A 22199-nucleotide genomic window follows, 5' to 3' on the forward strand; every position below is an offset into this window, starting at 1 on the left:
TTGAAGTAATTTTAAAAAAAAAAGCTAAATTTGCTGCTGGTTTGCATCACAGCAACCAATGAAATACTACCACTAAGCTTTGAGGCATTAATGTGCATGGGTGGAGTAAAATAGCAACAACTTTTCCTCAAATGTTTCAGGTTTCACTATTGCTGGGGGAAGGAAATGGGTTATGGTTCACCGAACCACAAAACTATGGTTCTTCTACAGCCAAAGGAGGATACAGTACTGCTGGAAATGTATTCAACTTCTTGCAGGATTCAGTTCAAGCAGAGAAAACTGTGATAGTTGAAAAAGAAAACTTAATTCTGGTAAAATATGTCAATTAATTTTTTTTTTAAATCAAGGTGTATTTAATCAGCCTTTTCTAGACTAGTCATAAAAGCTGGCCGTAAAAATGCCATGTACATCTCACTTCATTATTAAAATACAGAATTTTATCTCAGAGTCACCATTCAGGGAAAAAAGGTGAAGCTAAGCACAAACTTCTTCCTAACTTTGGATGCGTTCAAAAAATAGCAAAACATATTTTTCTAGATTTGAAAATTAATTTATTGTAATTAATCATTTTTCTGTCACATGGTGTTGATGTTATAGTTCTTACTCCGCAAACTGTGAGACAGATCTTATAATGAGCTAGTCCTTCTTACTGATATATCAGGTTGTTTAAAAATCCACAGGAATTAGTAAGAGCTTATTTGTTTGTTTGTTTTTTAATTCTCCTAGCTGCTATAGCCAAGAACCAGATGAATTTCTCCCAGCTGAACATAATTTTATAGCACCCATTACAATTATACATTAATACTAAAATAGTTCTGCAAGTCTTAATTGTTAGGCCCTGATACAACCACAGTACTGTAGTATTTATAATATTATTTTTATGCCCTGCTGTTTATCACATGGTTTTGCCTCTGCCTTGAGTCATCCCACTACCCAGACCTGTGGCTGTGCTACCTGAATTCCAGAAGGGAATACATGAGGGAAAGATGGGGCACAGAGAGGGAGATGGTCATATGCTCCCAAGGATGGAGAGAGAATTAGAACCATGAATTACAGCATGCAACTTGGGGAAAATCACATAGGGGCAGGTTCACTCTTCCAGCAAGTTAAATCAGCTGGCAAGTGTGAGAAAAAGATGCTTGCATCTTCCCCAAAGTCCCAAAGTCCAGGGAGATGTAATTGTACTGCAGTAAGTGGCCCCTTTGCAAAACCAGATTTTTTTCTTTCATTATCCAGAAAGATTTGAAGGATATTACCTTGCCCTAAGTTATATTTGTTGGTGAGGAAAGGTGAGTTTAATGAGCTCTTTCCTCCCCTTGATGTAAAGGGTAGCCAGCCTAAATGGAGTTATAATTTATTACTCATTTCTGGCTTACTGTTGTTGAGGGAATCTTCCAAAAGGCAGGTAAATGTTTCAAGGGTGCTAAATAGTAGTACAGAAAAAGCTACAGTGGCCTTGCCATCTTCTCCTTGAATATAGAGCTAGGGAACAAGTAGAATTTAACGTGGTTCAGACTGTTTCAGTTTAATGTCATTGCTCAATTAAATCGTATCCTTAACTCTAAGGTGGAATTTATCTATGAAGATGTTGCATTTGCAGTGAAGGCTTGTTCATCTGAAGCCCACTTGTTAGAAAATAATCTCTAGCAAGGTGTTCTTTTCCTCTGTGAGAGCCACTGAAGGTTAGCAGCAGAAAGAGTCACCTTTATTTTGTGAAGCAGAACAAAAAAGGCCAGGCAAAGAATGTCTGATATCATGTTATTAAGCCCCACATGTTGCATCCCACAAAAAGATGCTATTAGAGAAAAATGTGTTCACTATGCTAAATTCATCTGGAAAGAGGAGATAGCTGTAGAAAGGGCCACTTTTCTGAGTTTATAGCTAAGGATGCAGCAACCTTATGATTATAGATAAAAATGCTACCAGAGAAGGTATTTGCAGTGAGGTGGAGTTAATATGGAAAACATACAACAGGCACATCCTTCTCATAGCAGCAAAGTATGCCATGTTCATTCATATTCTACATATGCAAAGTTACAAGGATTTTGAGACTGTCAGCAAAAAGGTCATAAAGAAAAATAAAAGGAACTGGAATTAATTCTAGTACTGGTTTCACTTGCACACACTGTAGACAGTGTAGTACATAATACATCTCGATCCACCTTTCTGCTTCCAGACTAGAAATTGTACATGTAGCTTATTTTCCCATTATGTCATTAATGAGCGTGCCAAGGGTGCACTGTACTGAAGGTGGTTCAAAGAGATAGCAGTAGAAAAATAGATTTAATGATTATTCACATTTCTGAAAAAGTATCCTTTAACGTAGCTTTTGCATTCTGCAGCACAAGGGGCTGGGTAGGGCAAGGCTACTTCTAAATCTGGCTCTTTTCTTTCAGATTTAGTTTAGTTTTTGTCCCACAGGTGGTCCTGTGGTCAGACGGATTCACATATATGCCCTTAATCGCAAAGCCTGAGTATACCTTAATAGCAAAAAAAAAAAAGGAGAGGATGGACAGAGCATTTTTTGTGAATTTCTACCTGCAGAATAGCTTATGATATTTTAAAATATGACTTGCTCATATATGAGGATGTAACTGATCTCTGCTTTAAATAATTGCTATAAAGAGGAATAATATATCTAAGCAGTGATGGCTGGATCACTGCTTTCAGTACTACACCGAAAGCCTCTGCCACAGCTGTTAGATACAGCATTTGTTTAACTGTCATTTATTCTTTTTTAATATTTTGTATAATCACTTATAAATCAATAGTACCAACATACCCTCAATGTTCTTGCTACAATTTCTACATTCCTGGCCACCATGATACTGCCTTTAATTGCAGGACCTCAAACTATTTCCTAACAAATCAGTCTGTTCTATTAAGCCCTTTTTGTAACCTTAGATAATATGTAGCATCTATGCCGGACAGTATAAAGTACTTCTCCAGATGGCTTGATCATGACAGATAACCTTATTTATTGTTATGACAGTTCAGGGGCAAGCTGCACCTGTGATTTCTCCCCTAGTCTGTCTTGCAGGTATATCTTTCAAACAACAGACCTTACCAACCCTTTCACAGGATTGAATCAACGGGTTCACCACACTTTTGAGTATGTCAGTTTGTCACATCACTTCCTGCTCTCCAATTTTGTCCCCAGTTGCATACCAAGTGATGCCTTTTGCATTCCCTGTGCATCCTTTACAAATGTTTCCTCAGATATAATATGCCACTAGTTCCTCTCTTGTTTTACTGCTCTTAGTCTAGTTCCTAGGATACTACTACTCTTTTTGGTAGTGTGAACCTTGCAAGCCCAACATTAGATTTTCATGTCTCAGTGACACATTTTTCTAAGGGTTTGTGACAAAGGAAAGATTAAAGTTACAAAGAGTAGCTCCATATAAAGAGATGTGTTAGCCATTCTCTATAAAAACGTATCACAAGTACAGAAAAGGTTCAAGACCGTAATAGGCTCTCTTGCCCTGGTCAGTGGAATGTGACAACATGACTAGAATGCACTTTTTTATTCACCTAAGTCAGGCCCCAGCTATTCCTATAGCCCACGTCTTCTGTTTATAAGCAACCATGACACATTGCTAAAGACATTTTCTCAAGTCTAGACAAGCCGAGTTGTTTCAAATACAACCTCAAGTCTTTCAACACAACCCTGTTGCGTTCTCACTCTCTCTCTTGTACTGGTTCTCCAATGCTTACTCTCTCCCTTTCTACATGTATATTAATGCCTTTTGATCTTAAAAGTGCAACCAGAAAAGCAAGCCTGTTAATTTAGCTGAAGTCAGACAGATAGACATTTCTCATAATATTTCTTCTAATTCTCTCATAATAAGTGTAGATATTATTGTAGTATATCCTATCTGTGATAATTGTTTCTCCTAGCAAAGGTTTGTCCAGCTAGCCAGAATGATATCAGTCAGCTAAACAGAGGAACACAAAGTATTTATAAAATTTGTCTCCTTTGTCTCCCACAATTAAAAATGTTTATATGTTATTATAATAGTATTATAACAACACAAGAATAACATAATAATGTTCTTTAAATTAGTGCAGAGTTAAGAATTGATTAAGTTCTCAAAAATAAGAGTAAATTTTCCCAGTCGTATATCAAAATTTGTATATTTTTCATTAATTTTTTTAACTGTATGTTTGCAGTGTTCATATGAGCTAACACAGAAAGAGAGATTGAGATTAGGAAAGGTAAGGAAAAATTGACAAATGACATAATTGGGCAGAGAGAGGCAGCAGAATGCTGAAACAAAAGTTATTACATACAGGTGCATCCTATTTTAAAACAAACTCTTATTCATTAGAGTCAGCAGTGGTTGTTGTTTTGACACTAGAAAACACTGTGGTATGGCTGTCTGATTAATAACTTCCATCCACAATTTGGGTGTTGCTGACTACAATGGAATCATTTTCAAAGTGACTCCAGGGCTGTATGATCGATTTCAGGAGGAGAGCTTGATCCATAGATATTTCTGGCCATGGAGAAATTGATGTTTTCTTCTGCTGTTACCAAATTTAACTTAAATTTACCTTCTTTTTCCCTATACTTTTATATTTTCCAATGCCTTTTTATATACTTCTGTATTTTTTTGTATAAACCTTTCTTTGATATCACTACCATTTCAGCAGAGACTACTGAAGACTACAAAAGTTGATGGGGGTTAAAGGCAAGAAATTACCTTATTGGCTTGTCTCCACCCCTTGTATGAAAATATTAATATTCAGCTTTAATTTTAGGTTCTTACAGTGTTTCTCAAGTGTCATGGCAAGTGTATGCTGTGGGCTCCCGTTATGTCCACACACCTAAGTTTACTTCTCATAGGAAACACTCAGAAACTTTTGTGATCTGTCAATGTGTCTGTAGCCAGAGGAAATAATAAAGGGATATGGTGATGGATATGATGAAGTAGATCAAAATCTTCTAATTGTTTTGGTCTCACATTGAAGGAAGCAAACAAATAAGGTAGCGCAGGATAAAACAAACACAAATAGAGCAAATCAGGCTTTTTTCTAAGGAGCGTAAATTATTAACCATATGAGAGACAATAAATATACCTAAAATAAATATTTTCCTATAAAATACTATTTATCATTTTTTATGTTAAAAATTGTGCATTTGGGAACAGGAAAGGCACTGATCAGTATCCATAGGAATCAGGAGCTCTCCACAATACTGTTCATCAGCATTCAGCTAGTGTTATGAAAGCTGGGAAATTCCTATATGTATCTTACAATATGTCTTTATCTAAAAATTTAGATATAGATATATGTTAATATTACACTGGGATTTAATTACTAGGCAGCTCTGAAAATCAGACCGTAGGACATATGTCAATTACAACAAGCACTCACCAACGTGCCTGAGTCAGCAGCCTAGGTCTACCCAACTCTCCCTCTATAATGCATGGAAAGATAAAAGCTCTTCTAGGTCTGGCTTAATGTCTGGAGGTGCTTTTTTGTTTTCCGATTGACCATAGAGGAAATTTTGGACAGTAAGACTTCAAACTTTCAAGCTTCAATGAAGAGTTTAAAGTTGACCTGGAGACTGCCTCAAGTGCCAGCAATTTTAGTCTTACTCCTCTTTCTGGTTGTCTGTGCAATATAATTTAATTCCCATTCGAAATTGTTCAGTGTTAAGAAGCATTTTGGAATTGATATTTTTGTATTGTGAATTTCATGTGAATTCATCTACCTTTAAAAGTAGTTTTAATGATAATATGTGATATCATGTGGTTCTTAGCAAGTTTTGTGTAGCATATTTAGTACAACTGTGTTGACATTCTGCCAGGCTCTTGATGAGAGCTGCTTGTAAGAAGCTGTGTTGTTGAATCTGATTCACTTTAAGGCAGGTCACAAATCTCAGTCACAGTTCAGTAGATCATCCAGATTTTATTGTCTGAATTAGCCTTTTTTATGGCTAGTGTCCAAAGCAGTCTATTGGAGTGTGAATGTAAGAAGAGACAAACTAGGAAACAGGAAGGAAAGGACTGAGAAGGCACCATGCTGCTAACATGCAATTCGTACTTCACTAGCAATCCTCTTGTTCAGTTTGTGACATTGTCCCTTGTGAATAACAGCAAATTAAACTGTTATAAAATTCATATCATTGTTTAGAGGAACAAAGATTCACTGTCTGTTCTGGAGTTTAATGTGTCCATTATCTGTGCCATCCTCTTAATCAAGAGAAGCAGCTGACAAGGAATGTGCTAAATATGACTAGCAGGAGACTGCAGATAACAAGACTCAGTACTTCACTTCAGTTAAGAGAATAAAAGTGACAAACCCTGTATAAATTCCTTTCCCTTTCCATTTAAAAATACTTACCCATGGTACTAGCAGATATTGAACATGTCCTTTTATGAAATCCATCTTCATGTGAAAAATAATTTAGGTCTACAGAGAGGTAGATATCAGATTTAGTAATATATCCATACCAAATAGAATATAATATATTTTGTACTCTAAGACTTCTGTAGCAGTTCACAGAATAGAACTTCTAAATACAAGTTTCAGTACTAAAATTCTCAAGGCTCTATTGCTGGGCATTGCCGTTGTATTTGATGGTCTAATATTCCATCTATCCCTTGATCATCCAGTAAAGACAGTAATATTTCCAGTTGGTAAATTCTGGAGAGTGCTTCTATGTCCTATTGTATAGCAGACAATTAATGGTGGCAAAAATGTGCAAGAAGGCAGCTGGGCAAGAATGATTAGAAATATTTATGAATGACATTAATATAAATTATTGTCCACATTTTTCTGAATGTCTTTAAAAGGCTGAATGTTCCCTCACCGTAGTATTAGTTTCTCACATATTAGAAGAAAACATTTTACACAATCTACCAGTAATAGCTGCAGCTTATTTTGTCATATTTGCTGCTAGTTTTCATTACCCATCAGGTATATTGATTAGGTAGGAAATTTATAGCATATGTTTTTCAGAGAGGTATTTGAGAAAATATCCATCTCTCAAAGTTATTTTACAAATACTTTGGTAAAAGACCATGAAGTAACAATAGCAATGGAGGAGGTCAGAACACTTTTCTATTATTTTAGAATGCATAGTAAACATTTTCCTCCTTCTGACATGCTTTCCCATTCTGTTTTCTATGCACTAACCTCCTTTACAATTATTATTAATTATGTCATGTAATGCATATGTTAGCTACAGTCCTTAGATACCTATAACATTCAGAACACTGAAAACCCATTCTGATGAATATTTCTTCTTTTCTATTTTCATAGTGCAGTTTGACATTTTATTTTTTTCTTTCTAATCCTTCCTAGAGTAGTCTGTTTGTTGTTTTGTTTTGTTTATTAGTTCATTATATTCCTAATTTCAGCCATTGACTGAACAAATTTCTTCTTGTTCTATCAAATATAAAATTATTTTTTCTCTTAATTTTTCCTCTTTTCATGCCTGAGTTATTAGCTGACGTGTCTATTTTCCAGACCAGCTTTTTAAGTTTGTTTTCCTTCCTTTAATTTATAAATGATATAATCAATTATTTATACATTATTTCCCTTGTGAGTCCTAAGCAGAATATTTGATTGTCCTCAGATAAGTCATTCCACGAGTGAAGTGCTCTCAGGCAGCTGACACCAGTTAGCCCAGCTAGTTTTTAACCTCTCCTGAGCCTTGGTATGTCTAAGGCCAGCCAACAACCGTGTACATATTCTATCACTCAGTGAATGAAAATGATGCATTGTACAAGTCTATTCACTCCCTTTTGCTGAGCTTCCATTGTTTTGCCTATTGTGTGTTCAGTCAGAAGATAGCCTGGAACAAAAAGCTGGCCAGGAGAGAGAAATGCAATCTAACTTCAGCTGTGTAGTAGCTCTCCATCAACGTCAGCTCAGCATCAATAATTTGGCAAGGGTCTAATAATAATGTTAGCATTCATACAACCTAGATGAAATTTGAGTTATGTCCATATAGTATTACAGAATTTGTCAAATATTTCAGGCAGACTCACTTTATACATGGTGAAAATATTTCTATACTTCTATAGTGAAATACAAACAAGAGATTTGTGCCCTTCACAGTTACTAATAATGTACCATCACTGTTCATTTTTTTACAAAAGAACTACTTTTATATGTGTATGACATACTGTCTTCTAGACTCTAATTAAAACTTTTTTTTTGGTCCTTAGGTGGAAAAATTACTCTGCTGAGATAAGCTCTTAATTAATGCACAGAGATCCTGAAAGTCCCACCTCTCAACAGTAATGACTGACATCCAAGGATACATAAACTGCACTAATTGAGCTTTCCATCTATGAACTTTTCTGCAGCCAACTCATCAGAAAAGGTAGGTGAGCAGACCAGCCTAAGAAAAGTTATTTTGCTGTCATCTGTATTTTCATGAAGAGGAAAATCTTGCAGAATTATTGAGCATTTACTACCATGGGTTTCAGCTCTTCTGTTCAGTTTTAGATGTAACATTTGCTTTACTATGAAAATTAGCAGTTTTCAGTACAGTTGAATAGCTACAGAATCTTCACTATTTAAAACCAAGAATACCTTACAAGTCTTTGAGCAACACTAAGCCCAAATAGTGTTGCATAGCGATACATATTTTCTGAATAAAAGCATTTTGGTATTAAAAGCAGACATATAGCTAAGTGTGAATTTTCCAAGTCATCTTCTTCTTTCCAAGCTTCCCAAAATACTTTACTGCTCATGATATATTTTGAAATGAATCTAATGATATAGTCAGGTTCAGTTCTTCATATTGATTAGATTTTTCAGCAACTGAAAATGCTAGTTAATGAAAACAGGTATAAGGATATTCTGAATGAGCTTTGCATTGCTATCTGAAGAGCTGCCTGATTTCCTTTAATAATATACACTTTATAAAACTGAATAGTATTCTATCGGTAAATATTCATCTCTTAATTTTGATCCACAATCTGAAATACTGACTTTATAGTATTTACTATGCAATCCTTACTTTGCCTTTAATTTAGTACTTAATATTTATTATTCAGGAGTCTGTTAAGATGAAGTCACTAAAGTCATTAAGTCCAGGATTCTTATCTTAGCTGAGGTTTAAACAAAGAGATACTGATGATAACATGATGGTTGGAGGGGAACCAATAAAAAGTGCTGCAATATATCAGAGAGAAAAAAATTCCAAATAGCATATAGGAAGTGCTGCAAGCAATCGAGGAAGAAAATGGGAAAGTAGGCCAAAATTATGCCTACATAAAGCTTTCTCTATGGTTTAAACAGTAATCTGGGGTATAATGATAATTTATTTGGTCTTGGAAATTGGCTTTTTTCTGGTCTGCCTGACTGTCTGGATGGCTTTTGAACTCTTTAAGAAGAACGTATTTTTTCCTTATTTATCATACTCATTCCTGCTGATTTATAGAAAGTTTCAGTGAAAACTTTGAGTTCTTGAAATAGGCATCAGATTTTCATGAAAAAAAACTGTCCAGTTTCGTTGTTATATTTTACTTCTACATTTCTCTATACTCTTTTCTAGAAATGGTTATGAAAGCATTCAAGATGTGTAAAACATTTAAACATGTTTCGGAGATATTATTTTAGGATTCTAAAAACAAGACAACAGTTTAGTTGACTGTGCTGTGCTTGGGGGTTAGAGGAATTACACTTCCTTGAGGAAATTTCATACTGAAAAAGATTAAAATACATGCTTATTGACATTTTCTTAACTCTGGACTGGAAACACATATAGCTGTTTGCATCTAGATGAAAAGTGAACAGATCTGTGGAAAAAAATCTAAATATATATATATGTGTCAACTGGGGACTGTTTAACTTCTAATTGGGCTTGGACTGCTCAGCAGCTTGGGAGGGGAAATGCACATCTATGCTTACTGCAGAAGAAATATCAAGGAGCTATATGGCAAACTGTTAATTTGTATTTAGATAAAACATAAAGTTTATAGATTCAAAACTACTTAAAGATGGCCATTTTAAGCTAATCAATTCAGAATCTCATCACACTTTAACCAGAGGATGAAATTGTTGTTATTTTTAAACATAGACTTAAATGTAGGTTCTGTGTTCACCTTCTTAGAACTGTCAGGTTTCAAATATTTTAACAGTTTGCCATATCACTCCTTGAGTGATAGGTGTGATGAGACTTTGTAGGAACAAAGTGTTTTACTGTGGAGAACAAATACAAAGTGTGGGTGCAGGCTAACAAAATTGGAGATGGGCTGTTCTCTCTCTCTCTGTGTACAGAAGCAGACATGCAAAAGAGAGTCCTGGGAGAACAAAACCCTGTGAAGGACACTGGGCAGTTATATTAGCCCTACAGAATTTTGTTAAAACACTAGATATTTATTCAAATCCATTGATTATATCTTAGATAAAAAACAAAATTGAAACATTATTCTGAAATTAGGAAGAGCTTTAATTCCACAAGCTTGAAGTAAGAAATCATATATGACGACATCATTGTGACTAAAAATAAATTAGCACCTAGCTTAAACCCAAATCCAATCAAACTGCATAGTTGCTCTGCCTTTATAAATTAAGAGTCTAAATCCTAAGCCGCTTTTCCCATTAGCATCATCTTCTGTACCCATGTTCTTAGAGTTGACCATAGTGTTCTTTGTGGTAATCATCGCCCGTTTGTAAAAAATCATGTGAGAAGATTTCCCCCCATCTTATTTAACTAGAAGGAGCCAGTTTTGGGGAAAGACCAGCTCTGGTCCTTGGTGGAGGTAGTAAGGATGAATGCAGGAGACTGAATGGTATAAAATATTTTTCACCTAAGTATTGTTTGATTTAGTCAATAAAAATATAAAGTGAAGGTCTTCTAAATACTCACGGTGGGAAACGGTTGAGTATATGTAAAGTGTAAAAGAGAATTTTATGAAACTAGAATTCAATAAAGCTACTAATCTGACAGGATCTAACTTTATTTTCACAGGTGTTCAGAATTTGTATATTTTTATACCTATGAAATGGAAATAGCTTGCTATAAGCTTCATTATACTCAATATCTATGGAAAACTATTTATTAATAGGGAACCTAAGCCTATGTTCAGAATGCTGGCAGCTAACTTGTGAACTGTAGTTAAAACATGCTTTGTGCTAATTCAAAAGAATAATTTTGGCTATAGCACCAGCTTTAAAGAAAATAACAAGTGTCAAATCAGGGGGAGGACAATGATATGTCTCATGCGTATGATAATCAATTAGACATTAATGATAGATATTCCATTGTGAATGGCTGCAATAATAGTACACTATCAGACTAGCATAGTAAAGCCTACTCTCCTTTGGCATTTGGAACCAGTAACATAACAGACCATCAGTCAGGTTAATAAAGTGTGCCCTTATTACACATTCTGTGCATAAACTACCAACGTATGATGAAAGATTGCAGCTGTTTCTGTTACATCGCAGTCACATCATAGACATTTTATACTTATAGTAGAGAAAGAGTTCCAGGGACATCCCAGTCACCTTGCAGACATATAAAGTTCAGTGGAACCTCATTAAATTGCACCTTGTTGCTATGTGAAACTCATAGCACATCTATCAGGCACGGTCTATATAATTTCTGTATTACAATTTTTTTTGACTTGATTGCCTGTATGCCTTCTTAAGAAATCCAGGCTTTTCTTCACACACAATTGTGGAGTTTCATGGCTGAATATTTTAATTTTAAATTGTTAGTTTCCAAAAGCAAAGGGTTCTTAATATCCAGATGGCTCTGTTGTATCTCACACGTTCAGGTACTGTGAAGGTGTTAATAAAATAACTAATACTAATTACCAATATTTATATTATAAACTGGAATACTGAAGCCTATTTTGTTTTCTATTGACATATTTTAATTTCACATGATAGATGAGTATTTCACTTGTCAGTGACTTTTGCCATTGACTTTTACAAAACTAGAATTTCACCTAATCAATTTGTAATAATAATCATAAAATTTTTAATAACAATTGATTACCTTTTTAATATAATCTAGTTTCAGTAGGCAAACAGCAGAGAGAGAGGGATCTTAAAGAGAAAGTGAGTCAAAGAGTTCTTCCTGAAAAATATTTTTTTTCTATTAATTACTTAATGTTGGACACAGAATAGCTTATCTGCTGTATTGCAACAAAATTAAACTCTAGCAATGCCGTTTTCTGGAATTTTAAAGATACTATAACCTAAGCCTTATTGCCGGTTTAGTTTCACATTATCACTTAACAAAAAAAATACTTACCATCTAGGCAGCTAAGTAGTGTAGCAGATTAATGTTAGTACTTTTGCAAGAATTAATTGCTGAAGCAAAATGAAGCAAAAAACCCACCCAGTTTATTAAAGGAACAGCGGTAACAAAAAATACGACCTTGTATTCTTATCTACTTTTCCTTTACATACTGTTCACATATTACAGATGAAGAAGTAAGCATATATGCAATTGTTCTGATAATTTTCAGTGCATGTATAAAAGAGAATAGGTTGTAATGCTAAAATATGTTAGGTGGGATAATAATCTATTATGGTAACACTGAAATTGCTTGTCATGTCGTGAAGGGTTGTGCTTTAATTAAGCAATAAGGCATGACAGAGTGTGAATTACAATGTAATAATTCTTTTCTAGTGTATTGTTAGGCAAGAGGCCAAAGACCTATTGCCATTGAATGCTGCAGGAATGAACTATTATGCTGTAAATTGAACAACAAAATATTGTATTGCAGTAATTATAAAATATTGCATTTCTAAATGATAAAATATTACAAATGATAATTTTTGCATACATAATTGCTCCCCCCAGAAAGTATTTTGTTGCTAAGTCTGTCAAGCAAAAGAGAGATTTATGGGATTTTTCTATTGTTTTTTTTCTTTAGATGTAGATGACAATTAAACTCTGTAGAGAATGTTTTACAGTAGATCTAGAGGATGTTATTTTGATATCATTTTTCCTAAAATAAACAGAAAACAGATAGCTCTGAGAAATTTAGAACAAATGTTCGCTAAGATCTTTCTTTTCACTGGACAGGACTAATCTGTAACCCTTAAGTTAGAGCTTTGTGAAACTCCTCTTTCCTAGAAGCCTAGCATTAAGTGGAGGCTTTTTTATTATCTCTTTACCTTTTGAAAGCATAATGTGTTCTCTTCTCATTCTTCCCTATTGGTACCTTTTTTTGAAAGCACCTCATTTGTGACCTACATCATCTCTCAGGCTTTAAAAAAATTTTACATTTTCTAAGGCTTTTTTTTTTCTAATTATTTATTAGGAAGTGTAAAAAAATACAGGCATATGAGAGCTCCCATTATATTTCTCTTCTACAAAGCATAAAATTAGTGATATTGTACATAATAGGGAGAAATATTTTAAAAATCTTTGAGTTGAGATGTTTTTCAGCATTTTTATTGGTTACATGTTATAGGTACCAAACTTCCTTATAGGTACCATATAAGAAAGTTTTGTAATGCATGATGTTCAGCACCACTAAGAAATCATACATTATTGTCCATTTTGCAAGGTTATTTCAAAGTTTACCTGTCTGACTGAAAAAGGTTGAGAAGATTCCATGCCTTAAATGAGATGTGTGTATGATCTACTTTTTGAGAGAAATTTGAAGCCTCATAATGAATCGATTTGTTTGTATTCGAACAGCTTCAGCCATATTAGTGATCTCAAAAATATATTTCTTCTCAGTTGTGAGATTCAATAAAACTGGACTAAAAGGCAGTTTTTCATGTGTCCCACGGGGTTTTTTTTGAGTTGCATTTCTGTGCTCAATTTGAGCACGACTGCTATCTGATCCACTACTGAAAATAAGATATGGGTTCAATTTGCAAGTTGCTATTACAGTCCTTGGTTGAATGCAGTTCCATATCCTTAAATAAATCATAATTTGCCTGTTGACCTAATCACATTTCAATTAATATACTTTCTTTAAGTACTATAATATTTATTATGGTAATATTAGCAAACAATATTTAATATTGTTTTATATCATTTCCTCTGTACTATAATGTAGCTGCAATAGTAGTAGTAATAATAGATCTCATGTAAGAAGAGAGCTAGCATTTAGGACAATACCTGAACAAAGAGGACATTTTTTCCCTAACACTTTAATTACGAGCAAATTTGTCTTCCAAGAATTCTTTGTGCACTAAGGAAATCTGTCACTATGACACAGTTCACAGGAAGAAACAGTTGGTTTAATTTTCAGAACAGTTAAGTAGCTTCCTCTTCTTTCTCACATAAATCATCAAAAATAAATAAAATGTATTGCAGTTCTGGTATAGTTTTCCACAGTCAGCTGAGGAACTTGCTTTTGATTTTGTAGTGATTAGGAGGGTATTTCTACTTGTTAGCTTTCAGCAAACAGTTGACTTTAATCTGAGACTGCAGTCTAGATAGGTGTTCACGCTAGATTATTCATCAGTAAAACATTTTTAATGCGTGTAATTCCTATAAACTCTTTAATGTTTTTACTTATTTTTTCCTTTCATGTAATATACAAATTTGTGTAAATACTCCATAATATTAGCAGAAAAATAAAGCAGTAACAAAAAATATTCAGGGCAAAGGATAATAAACTGCCTGTTGAAGCTTCTCTGTTTTTCAAAATAGAAATGCTTTGGAGATTTGATTAACAATGACATATTATATGACAAAAGAAGAAAAAGGATTTAGAAATGGAAACTAAAAATAGTTGTGTGGTAATTTAATAACCTGGCAGATTTTATTCCATCTGTTAGGAAGAGTTTGAAAGCCATTTCCTGCTGCCACTCACACCGCAGAAGCTTCAGAGTTCAGAGATGGAATCAAATACCTGATGTGAAAATCTGCTATTATGATTCATATCCAAAGATTCATATCAATATCCTTGCCTAGAATATTGTGCATGTAAAACAGAAAAAGTGAATCTAAAAGTTTAGGACTATTAACTATCTTATTGTTGGTACTATATATATTGTTGATATATTAGGGTGAAAAAAGGAAAAATGTTCTTCCCTTTTGTTGTATGAGAATTATGGAAACAACTCTATGTAATTGGACAACTAAAGAAACCAGGTTTCTCAGATGAGTAGTCCAGTACTCATTTTACATGAAATTCCTTTTAGGGTGTCAGTACAATATTACATTGGTCTGTCCTTTATTGGCATCCAGGACTGATAAGCAAACTGGGGGAACATAACTCCAAATTATGTGAACAGAAGGTTTGAAGAGGGCAGTGAGAACATGTGCGGTATAATCTTTAGCTGATAACTGGCCTTCCAACCCACCATAATTCAAATATTGACATGCGCTGTGTTCTGCAGACAGGTTAGCTGCAACAACCCACCTGCATCTGTATATAGCTCGTTAGGTAGCTTTAATCAGATATTTTTGGATGATCTCTCACAACTGTTTGATAGAAATAAAAAATAATTAATTATTCTTTGTAGTAATAGAAAAACTGTAGCACTTGCTAAGAATCTAATTGACAATATCAGACTGCATAATGTCTCTTCGCTGGTCAAGTAAGACTTTAAGTTAGAATCGGACATGGGCAAGTGACACAGGTTGCTATAGGTGCTATAAATTCTTGTTACATAGATAAGTGTCTTTTAAGTTTGGTCATCTGGGAACAGAATATAGAAGGAAATTGAAAATTCATTGTCAACTTGACCACAGCTTTTTTTTCTAATCTGGCCAGAATAAACACAGATAACCATGTTTGTATCTGAACATGTACAACTAATCTATCTTTCTGTTAGATAAAGTCTTCATGAAAAAAATAATACCCTTATGTAACGCACTTTCCACCCATTCACACGTACTCGCATGCTTTTTGCACGTTTTAAAAAGCTCTGGCCCAAGATTATGTTTTATTTCACCTGAAATCACTTGTTACTTATCAAGCACTGGTTCTATAGGATAGGCATTTGCTTAGATATTTGCAGAGCTGGACTCAAACAGAGATATGAGGATATAAATCCCTGTGCTACATTATTGATCCACAATGCCATCTGCTCCATCACAATATATTCGTTTCCTGCCCAGCCCATGCAAAGCAGATGTAATATTTATAATTAGAGATTAGTTAAAAGAGCACTGCTGTTAGTGATTTTCACAAGAATGAGAAAATCTCTTTGTAAAGTTTCATGCTAACATCTTTTATCAGTGCTTAAGACTAGCCTGCTGCACTAATTAAAGCATAATAATACTAGATTACTGTGCTAAAGTTAAACTCACAGGGCGTTAATATGTTTTCATAAGGAAATCGATTTTTTTGTCCCAATGAATAGGCCTTAGATTTAATAAGACCAATTCAAGCAAACATATTTGTTCATATGCAAGATGTGATTTGTCTGTGGTATCTGGGTGGCTGAAAAAGGACATGTAACTAGCCGTAAGCAAAAGGACTGTAAGAGTTAATCCATGTGACCTTCAGACTTTAAGCAGAATATGAGCAGCAGTCTCAGAAAGTGCATTGCTGAAACTAGCATGAAGATATAATTTTGCACATGGAACAGCAAAGTTCATACAGAGTTTCATTACATAGGTCATTCATATATGCATAGGTTTCATTACAAAGTTTTAATTAGACGGCGCTGATTTGTAGGAGGAAGACTTAAGTTTAACCTTTCGTTTGCAAAAGGCTGATTTTAAGCATTCCTCCTTTCACCCTTTGACCTAAAATTAACCTTTAGCCAGGTATACAATTTGGTGCACTTTTTACTTTCATCATATTGTTTCAGTGTAAATAAATGGGCCCCACAAATGTGACCTTTTCACATATGTGTCCACATTATACCAAAGATTGCTGGAAATAAATGACAAGAGGTTCAGATTCAGATTATTGATCAGATCAAACCAGATTTTACCCTTGTTATATACCAAGCAAGAATTTTTAGATCTATAGCTGTGTGCTACAAACCTCAAGGTGGCCTAAACAGGCAATAGGAGTAATAGGAGTGATTAAACCTTGTCACAGGGGGTTAGATGTGATGCTTTCTTCCCACATGACAGGCTGTGACAGTCAAACAGCACTGAAGCAGAACAAACAACAGTGGCAGTTTGCTGTGAGCAGTGCTACTGTCAGAACTCCTGCTGGAAAGCTAAACGCTGGGTATTCAGCTCAGAGAAGTTTCAACTGGACCATGCAAATTTTGGTTTCAAAAATTTCTCTGCAAGTAAGTGGTGTCATGTATTAACTGCAGAGAGATCATGTTGTTACATGATTAATCAATCATGTCCACAGTCTTATGCTAGCCATAAATACAACTTATGAACAATACTGTTGATCCCTTTACATATGTGCTTAGACGTTCCTGCAATGTTAAATCTGCCTTATTGGGAGAACTATGTTAAACTCATGTTCTAGTATAATTAGAGTGAAGGTTATCACAGAATCACAGAATCGTTTAGGTTGGATGGGACCTCTGGAGATCATCTAGTCCAACCTAGACCATCTAGTCAAGCAGGGTCACCTAGAGCATATTGCCCAGGATCACATCCAGATGGGTTTTGAATATCTCCAGCGAAGGAGACTCCACTACCTCTCTGGGCAACCTGTTCCAATGCTCTGTCACCCTCACAGTGAAGAAGTTTTTTCTTTGTGTTTATCATTGCTCTTCAGTGACTGTGCCCTTCAAACTTTATCATTGCTCTTCAGTGACTGTGTGCTTTTGCCACTCTGAATAACTATGTGCAGGATGTTAGGAAATATATATACGATATGTCTGACTGAGCCCAAGAGAAAATAACATATTTAGATATATCGTACAGGATTTCATTCATGAGTTAAAGGGACTGTGTGAAGCATAGCAAAACAATGAACTTCAAATTTTTAACAGGCCCTCCGCTTCAGTTTTTTCACGTGTAGCATTATAGGCTTTTATTACACAACAGGAGAGGAATATTTTACTTATTGAAAAGGAAAACTAAACATCTTTGTAGTCCACATAAGGGAGCAACATAACATGAATATTTTGTTTTCTTAGGTTTTATACAGAATTTTGACTGTTTCAACCCCCAAAAAAGAGCATTATTGTACCCTTACATGTGTGAGTATTTAAATCTAAAAAGGAGGACAGGTAGAAGGAGTCTGGAAAAAAACAAAAAAAATCTATGAAGTGAAGAGAGAATCAGTATAGTTAGGTACGTTGTCCCTATCCAATACACTTCCTTTTTAACAAAGAAGTGTTAATCTTAGATTTCTTACAAAAGCTAAGTAATTCTGAATAAATTCTGGGTTGAAATTCTCAAGTCGCAGTTTGTTGCTGCTAGCAATAAAGTTAGTCCTCAGTTTTACCATTTCTATTCAGTTTTTTGAAAGATTTGTTTTTTAATTTTACTAGCCTTTCCTATAAAGATGGTTAGCAATTAGTTTTGAAACCTTTATTTTTCAGTACACTTCATGTGTTTTGTTAATTTCTGCTAGCAATGTGTATTAACACTTAAAGCTTCACAGTCATTGTCCCATTTTCACACAGACGTGCACATGTGATGACTGGCCAAAAAGTGGCCTCTTTTTCAATTTTAAAATAAATTAAGAAAAACACTGTCTTATTAAGGCAAGAATCACTAAAGCTTATCTTAGATTTGGTCATGTGCATCCATTCTTCAGTGTGTCTCCCTTGCACTGCTAGGCATGTTGCCTTCTGGCAACTCCTGAGTTCTGCTTCTCCATTATACCAAAAACAGTAACAGCTGTGATAACATTTACCAGTTGAAATGCTGCTATGACACTCCACTCTTTCAGTACAGGGCGTCTCTCACATTCTGTTCTCCTTCTAGTGAATTATATAAGATTTGTCACAGAGGAGGGGTCAATGCTGAAATATGAGTTCAGTTTCTCGGACATATCATGTCCTTTCGTTAGTCCCTTAATGCCCTTGTTCCTGATAGGAGTTGAAACATGCTGGGATGGAAGGATCTGTAGGCAAAAATACCTGAGAAACTATATAGGGAGCATTGTTTCCATCTGGTGAACATTGTGTGGTTCGCCAGAGAAAAACTCAGATCCATCTGTCTTTTCTGGGTATGTCAAAAGAGGTTGCTCTCTAATAAATATTATCAGTGTTCTGGACAGCATAGGGAGTGGTTATGAGATCAAGGGGGACTTTAACCAAGCAGCAGTAAATCAGGGATCCCCTTCTATAACATCATTTGAAAATCCCATGTCCTTTCTTCTCGCTTGCCTTCCCAGATTTTTGCAGACTCTAAGAGGGCTGGCCAGTGGGTGTCATAACCTGTTTAATGTACCTATGTCACTAAGCTGGGACTTCTGCCCAGAAGAAGATAATGGTTGCCTCAAAAATTGCATTCAAATTCCAAAAATGTTAAGAATGACTTTAGCAAGATTAATATCTGCTTTATAATTTCTGTCCATTAAATTATTACCTAAAATGTAAGATTAGGCATTTGAGAGCCATTGTGAGAAAATAGGTGTGAACATTTCACTGGAATAAAAGAAGCATCTTATACCTAAATACCAGTCTGGAGTATTTTCACACAGCAATACAATTTGTTTAAAAAGCTGCGGCTTTTAAGCAGAAAGGCTGGAGGAGGTGATGTCAATATCGATATTAAATGGTTTTTAATTAGCAAAATTAAGTTTATAAAAATGACAACAGTTGAGTACAAAGCAGTCATGCTCAGAAAGTAATCAGCAGTTTATTTAAAATAAGTCATTAATGGCATGATTTAGATATTCCATCTTGCTTACCCACCACACAAGCAGTTAATACAAAACATTCCATTTGACTGTTATGAAAGAAAATATATTTTTTTAAAAGAGCTGTAAATTAGGTTGTGCTGGAAGCATCCATTTGCTTGCCTCCATCACTGCCAACTCCAACTGTTTTCTTTGATATATGATTTGCAGGCTACTATTATTATTTATGTGTTTTACAATTACTATGAATGACACCTCCCCTTCCTCAGCCCTAAGCCACAAATCTGAAATGAATAAATGCTGTTTATTGTGACAGTCTGCCTTTTGTCTGTGCAACAATGACAAACTACACCACTGACAGCCAGTTGCTGTTTTTAACTACTGTTCTCTAGCTCAGTCTTTGAGTGTTCTTCGGAACGTGACACTAACTGGTCTTGAATAAAATAAGTGAAAATTTATTGCATTTGTTTAGCATGACGTGACACCATTGTCCAATACACTGAGTAAACAAGAAGAATAAATTATGTAAGCATGATCTTTTTAAGTTCTCTACATTTTACTGAGGTGGGTACAACAGTGGGCACCTCAAAATTAATATATTAATGCCTTTGAGTATGAAGCATTTTATGATATTAATTTAGGGAATTGCTTTCTAACTGAAATGAAGTGAGCGGGGAGCCCTTTTAATAATCTGTGAATTCTAAGAACATTTCTATTCACACTGAATTTTCAACAGACCTAAGGCAGCATGGACTGAATTGACATGTATGAATTTTGTGAATGTCTAAAGACCTGCAGCTAGCAGGTTTTTAAGAAAAGTTAGAATGACCTGTTTACTATCTAATTGTGCCTATCACAGTAGAGTTAATAAGTAAATCAGTTCTTATAATTTGACAAGACCCAGCCTTCCAGCTAGATGCAGACGTGTAAATATGCCATCTATTTATGTGAAGTCATTTTCCTTAAAGCAGAGTTTGCTAATGAATGTAGCGTTTCCTTTTGAAACCAGATGTTACGCTTTGGTTTATACCTCTTCTTCCTTCTATGCGTACCTGGTGTGTATGTGTGCCTGCACGTGCACATGTGCAAGCATCCAAGAATGCTAATTTATAATGCTTTTTAAGTATTTCTGTGTGGGTTTTTTTTACCTAAATGAGTCCTGCACTACTTTTTTACTGAACTGGCTAACCGCAACAACATCACAATAGATGTTGTGACATTTGTGTTATTGACATGGAATACTGTGGTACTTTTAATAATGGAAGAGTAATATCAAGTGTTTAAATCTTTCTTCAGTGCATGCTCAATATTTACACATGCTCAATATCTGACCCAAAGAATTTTTTATTTGAATCACAAGCAGTAGATCACTACAGGTCTTTTAAAATTCCTCAGTTTGTTTATGTTTTTTTAAATTATTTTATCCTTATACTTTTTACCAAAAATCAAAGACAACAAAGAGAATACCAACTAATTTCAGGTCCATGTTAGAACTGTCAGCTTGTAGAAAATACGTTTCTAAATAAAGAGACATAATCTAGAGTCTTGTTTGGAACTTCCCATAATTTCATACGTTAAAATCTATCATTAATTCTTTACTGCATATATCAGATGAATAATTTGCCTTCTGCTCTTCAACTGTTTCTTTACCACTCTCCTTTCTTACTTTTTTCTCCTTCCAATTTTGCTTTGATTTCTCTGCAACTATTTTGATTCTTAAAGTTCCTGCCTTCCGCCTTGCAGAAACACCTAGATAACTTCTTGACACAGTTTCCTATCTGTTAAACAGTGGGGCTTATTATTTTATTTTTTATTTTTAAATAAAAAGCCATGAAGTAGGGAGCAGGGTAGCTTCATAGCACATGGATTTTTGCCCCTGCAACAGATTCCTCTAGGACTGCAATTTTTAAACTGATAACCAAAGAAAACCCTGGACATTTTTCAGTGAAGTGATTTAACGTGGAGAAATATATCTCTTTGTATACCAATTAATAGATAACATAAATGGATACTGAGTTCCTCTAGGGCTCCAGCAAAGAGAAATCATATGCTCTTATGTTTGGAAGAACTGTTTCTATAAATATTTGAGGGGGAATAAAAAACATAAAATACATTAAAATACAGTGCTGCAATATAAACATGAAAATAGTCATCTAACTGACAGGTTGAGGGCCTGTATATATTTTGTGTAGTTAAGAAGTCTAAGTCGCAATTAAGTTCACTGCAGCAAAGACTCAGTCCTGCACTGAAGTTAAAAGAAACACTCTTCTAACTCCAGTCATTCTAAATTACCAGTTTTGTATGGTGTTGGACAGCATGAAATTAATGAATGAGTCTCACATAGCATGAGAATACATAAAATGAAGAATAGGCATACACATTCAGTAAGGAAAGCCATTTTGACAGTCTTAGCTAGGAATTCTAATCTAATAGAAAACATTTCATATTCTTGCATTGCCTCTTGGCTGCCTAAACAAATTCCCATCTGAACAAATGGCATTGTACTCGTTCATATAGCTTAAGTATCCTTCCTAAAGACATAAACTGTGGATTAGCTCTTTCAGACAA

At 34.8% G+C, this 22199-nt stretch overlaps 1 protein-coding gene across 1 annotated transcript in view; it reads left to right on the forward strand.

Moving 5' to 3' along the window:
- The window catches only part of TENM3 (teneurin transmembrane protein 3), a 1330030-nt gene that overhangs the window by 701491 nt on the left and 606340 nt on the right, over positions 1-22199 (forward strand). The window contains exon 11 of the mRNA XM_068942557.1: positions 8181-8338. The gene's annotated coding sequence lies outside the window, so the exon portion shown is untranslated. The remainder of the gene's footprint in view (positions 1-8180; positions 8339-22199) is intronic.

This window comes from Struthio camelus, chromosome 4 (genome assembly GCF_040807025.1).
Source record: "Struthio camelus isolate bStrCam1 chromosome 4, bStrCam1.hap1, whole genome shotgun sequence".
In the NCBI taxonomy this organism is placed as follows: Eukaryota; Metazoa; Chordata; class Aves; order Struthioniformes; family Struthionidae; genus Struthio; species Struthio camelus.